Source organism: Ailuropoda melanoleuca, chromosome 16 (assembly GCF_002007445.2).
Source record: "Ailuropoda melanoleuca isolate Jingjing chromosome 16, ASM200744v2, whole genome shotgun sequence".
Taxonomy (NCBI): domain Eukaryota; kingdom Metazoa; phylum Chordata; class Mammalia; order Carnivora; family Ursidae; genus Ailuropoda; species Ailuropoda melanoleuca.
The window spans coordinates 81,617,710-81,622,629 of record NC_048233.1 but is presented as its reverse complement, the minus strand read 5'-3'; the positions used below and the strand labels follow the sequence as shown (position 1 = coordinate 81,622,629).

Sequence of the window (4,920 nt, the reverse complement as noted above, 5' to 3'; positions counted from 1 at the left end):
TTGTGTAGAGAGGTGATGAAGGGTGGGGGCTGGATAGAAAACTAGAAAACAGCCTATAACCCGGCAAGCATCAGGCTTTTTGGTTTGGGAGTGGTTCTCAGTAATACTTCCAGCAGCTGTTCTTTTTATTTTACTGTTTTTTCCTTCTGCTTAGGGGACAAAGGAGCAGTATGACAGTCAAAACCTGAGTGTCAGTAAGTAATTTTGTAGACATGCTCAGTGCTGGGTTTATGGTAAAACTCTCAGAAGGTCCCAGTTTGATGCAATTAAAAACACTCTTCTCATCTCTGCTTTTATTTTTTGCTATTGTAAATAATGCCGCAATAAACATAGGGTGCATACGTCTTTTCAAACTAACGATTTTGTTTTCTTTGGGTAAATACCCCGTAGTCATTATTGGATCATATGGTAATTCTATTTTTAACTTTTTGAGCAACCGCCATGCTGTCTTCCACAGTGGCTGCTCCAGTGTGCATTCCCACCAACAGTGCTCGAGGGTTCCTCTTTCTCCACATCCTCGTCAACACTTGTTGTTTCTGGTGTTTTTGATTTTAGCCATTCTGACAGGTGTGAGGCGATATCTCTTTGTGGTTTTGATGTGTATTTCCCTGATGATGAATGATGTTGGGCATCTTTTCATTTGTCTATTGACCGCCTGGATATCTTCTTTGTAAAAATGTTCAGTACAGAGAAGATTAGCATGGCCCCTGTGGAAGGATGACATGCAAATTTGTGAAGCGTTCCTTATTATTAACTTATTTGAGAGAAAGGGGGGTTGGGAGGGGCAGAGGCAGAGGGAGAGAGTGAATCTTAAGCAGGCTTCATGCCCAGTATAGAGTCAGACATGGGACTTGATCTCATGACCCTGAGATCATGACCTGAGGCAAAATCAAGAGTCAGAGGCTTCACTGACTGAACCACCCAGAAGCTCTGAAGCATTCCATATTTAAAGAAGAAGAAGGAGAAGGAGAAGGAGAAGGAGAGAAGGAGAAGGAGAAGAAGAAGGAGATGGAGAAGGAAAAATGTCTATTCAGGTCCTCTGCCCATTTTTAAATTGGATTATTTGTTTTTTTGGTGTTGAGTTGTACAAGTTCTTTATATATTTTGGATATTAGCCCCTTATCAGATACATCATTTGCAAATCTTTTCTCTTATTCTATAGGTTGTCTTTTTATTTTGTTGATGGTTTCCTTTGCTGTGCAGAAGCTTTTTATTTGCTGTAGTCGCAATAGTTTAATTTTGCTTCTGTTTCCCTTGCCTGAGGAGATCCATCTCGAAGAATGTGTCTATGGCTGATGTCAAAGAAATTACTACTTCTGTTTTCTTCTAGGAATTTTATGGGTTCAAGTCTCAAATTTAGGTCTTTAATCCATTTTGAGTTTATTTTTGTGTGTGGCATTAAAAGGTGGTCCAGTTTCATTCTTTTGCAAGTAGCTGTCCAGTTTTCCTAATACCATTTGTTGAAGAGACTGTCTTTTCTCCCATTGTGTATTCTTGCCTCTTTTGTCATAGATTAATGGACCATACATGTGTGGGTTTATTCCTGGGCTCTCTACCCTGCTCTTTTGATCTGTGTGTCTATTATTGTGCCAGTACCGTGCTGTTTTGATTACTACAGCTTTGTAGTATGTTTTGAAATCTGGGATTGTGATACCTCCAGCTTTGTTCTTTTTTAAGATGGTTTTGGCATTAAGGGTCTTTTGTGGTTTCATACACATTTTAGGATGATTTCTTCTAGTTCTGTGGGAAATGTTATTGGTATTTTGATAGGGATTGCATTAAATCTGTACATCGCTTTGGATAGTATGGACATTTTAGCAATATTGGTTCTTCCAACCCATGAGCATGGAATATCTTTCCATTTCTTTGTGTCGTCTTCAATTTCTTTCACCAATGTTTTATAGTTTGCAGAGTACAGATCTTTTACCTTCTGGGTTAAGTTTATTCCTGTGTATCTTATTATTTTTGGTGCAACTATAAATGGGATTGTTTTCTTAATTTCTTTTTCGGCTACCTCATTATTAGTGTACAGATCTCTGTATTAATTTTGTATCCTGTGACTTTACTGAATTCATTTACTACATTGAAAATACTCTTCCTTTTTCTGGTCTTCTGATAGGAATTGTGGCAGAATTGTTCCCCCACTGCTAGAAATGTTTATGTCCCAATCCCTGGAACCTGTGTATATGTTGCCTGATATGGCAAAGGAGAATTAAGGCTGCAGATGGAATTGAGATCGTTGTTCATCAGCTGACCTTAAAACAGGCAGATTAATCTGAATTATCCAGCGGGCCCACGGGAATCCCAGGGGTTATCAGATTTGGAAGAGGGAGGCAGAAGAGGAGACTGGAGTTCCAGGAATCACCCTGCCACTGTTGGCTCTGAACTCCATGAACCGAGGAATGTGGGCAGCTTCTGGTAACTGGAAGAGGCAAGCAAATAGTTTCTCCCCGGGAGCTTCCAGAAAGGAACACAGCCTTGGTGACACCCACATGTAGCCCACTGACTCTTCTGACCTCTAGAATCGTAAGGTAATGATTTTTTGCTGTTTCAAGCCCCCAGGTATGTGGTCATTTGTTACAGCAGCCAGAGGAACGTGATACAGAAATGAAATCACGGAAGCTCCTTAGAGCAGTAGGATGGTAAGACTCGTTGGTTTTCCCCTGTGCCAGCCTCTTACCTAGTTTGCCAACTTACCTACATGATTGTTCCTCTCCAGGACTATCTATAGGATACCCCAGGAAGCGTCTTTCCAGAGGGTTACAAAAATGCCACCACTTAGAAAATAAGAGATCTGCACTGTCTTACTCCTGAGTTAAACTCCAGAGGGAATTGTTACTGGCACACACACATAACTCCATGCAGACTGAAGATGGGAGTGGGAGGGAAGGGTACAGTCTTCATCCAGATTCCCAAGTGAGGGTTTTCCACAGGTGGCCTTTCCTTTTTTAATAAAGCCTTCTCTAAAGCCAGCTGTTAGAGGCCAAGGTGTCTTTGCAAACCAGGCCCGCGGCTCCCCACTCTCCCCTCCCTCTCTATAGGGCTCCACAGTCCTGTTTTCCCTCCTCTAGGGTTTCAGTTGGAGACATCTGCCCTCTTTGCCCTTCGGCCTACCTTTCTGTAACCGATTCCCTGCTGTGGACAAGAGAGAGCAAAACTTCGGATCAATGTCAAAAGGACTTTGCTCTGCTCAGAACCCTCCTGTGTGCGTGTGCCTGGGAGGCAGGAAGGGTAGAGTCCCAGGGCTTGGTCATGATCAAGGTTAAGAGGAACTTACTACTTAGCACCATGCCCAGGGTTGTTCCTGGGATTTGCCTGCAAAATCGAGAGAAAAATAAAACATGATATCATGCTCCTGGTGCCCAGAGCCCACTGGAAACAATCAGAGGAAACAGCAGAGATGGGTCTTCGTGTGCAGTTAGAGCAACTGCCAAGAAACTCCCCGGCTCTCTGCTTTCCACAGAATCCGAGGAGTACCCGGATTGTTCGGTCCACAAAAATAAAACCAAGAAAGTTCTGGAAGTGGGTAGTAGTGAAGGTTGCACAACATTGCGGCTGTACTTAATGCCACTGATTGTACACTTAAAAACGGATTAAGTAGTAACTTTTATGTTGTGCATATTTCACTACATATTTCACTACATATTTCACTACAATTGGAAAAAAAAAAAAAAAGAAGTAAACTCAATTCCTGCTTCTAAAACCTGAGATGCATTCTCGATTCTCTCCTTTTCTCACCCCATAGGACCGATCTGTGGGAAGTCTGCTCGCCTGTACCTCCAGGAGGCTTCTGGAATCTTCCCCCCCACACACACACTTCCATAGCCAGGCCCTGGTCCAAACTCCTGTCTCCCTGCTTTGACAGCCACAGCAGGAACCTCCTAACTTGAACCTTGCCTCGTCCGTAGACCCTTCCCCTTCCTCAGCCCACTTTCCCCCGAGCAGCCGGATCCTAGGGTAGCTCATAGTGTTTCCCTGCTTGAAACCTAACGGATTCCCCTGGCTCTGGGAATAAAAGCCAAGCTTCCTACCTAGCCTCCAGGCCCCCTGCGATCTGACTCCGTCTGCCTCTCCAGCCCCATCCCCTGCCAGTTGCTTTCTTGTTCATCATGATCCAGCCGTCTTCCTGCTCCTTGAAGGTACTCAGCTCACCCCCACCTCAGGGCCCCTGCTTTTGCTGTTTCTCTGCCAAGTCTTTGCACGCTGGCTCCTTCCTGGCACTGAGACACCAGCTCCCCATCACCTCTGAAGTGAGGCCTCCCCTCTGAGGCTGGAGCAGCCACCCTGCCACTGCATCACGTGGCCCCATTGCATTTTCCGTACGGCCCTTGCCATTCCCTAATATGTCTTGTTTATCTGTTTAAAGCGTATGGCCTGTCTCCTCCATGAGGAGCAGGAACACGCACTGCCGTGTCCCCAGCATCTAGAATGGTGTCTGGCACATAGTAGGTGCACAACAGGTATGACAAATTGAAGGACTCAAGTGCATTTCCCAAATACTGGGAGTATCACTGGCAGTGGCTTGAGTGGTGGAGCCCAAAGAGACATGTCCCTCTACTTGTGATCACGGTCTTTGCAGATATAATTAAGGGAATGGTCTTGTGGTAAGATCATCCAGGATTGCCCAGCTGGGCCCTATAGCCAATGACAAGTGTCCCTGGTGGAGATGGCCATGTGAAGACAGGGACAGAGATAGGAGCGGTGTTGCCACGATCCAAGGACCATCAGAAGCCTCCAGAATCTGGAAGAAACAAAGAAAGATCCTCCCCGGTTAGAACCTTAGGAGGGAGCACAGCCCGGCCAGCACTGTGATTCCAGACTTCGGGCCTGCAGAGCTGTGAGACAATGCATTTCTGTTGTTGGGAGCCACCTGGTTTGTGGTGACTTGTCACGGCCGCCCTAGGACACAAAGGCACTCCC

At 45.1% G+C, this 4,920-nt stretch overlaps 1 pseudogene; it reads left to right on the top strand.

The window, feature by feature from the left end:
• Window positions 1–656: 656 nt before the first annotated feature.
• LOC117796893 lies at window positions 657–752 on the top strand (annotated as a pseudogene).
• The last annotated feature ends 4,168 nt before the right edge of the window (window positions 753–4,920 follow it).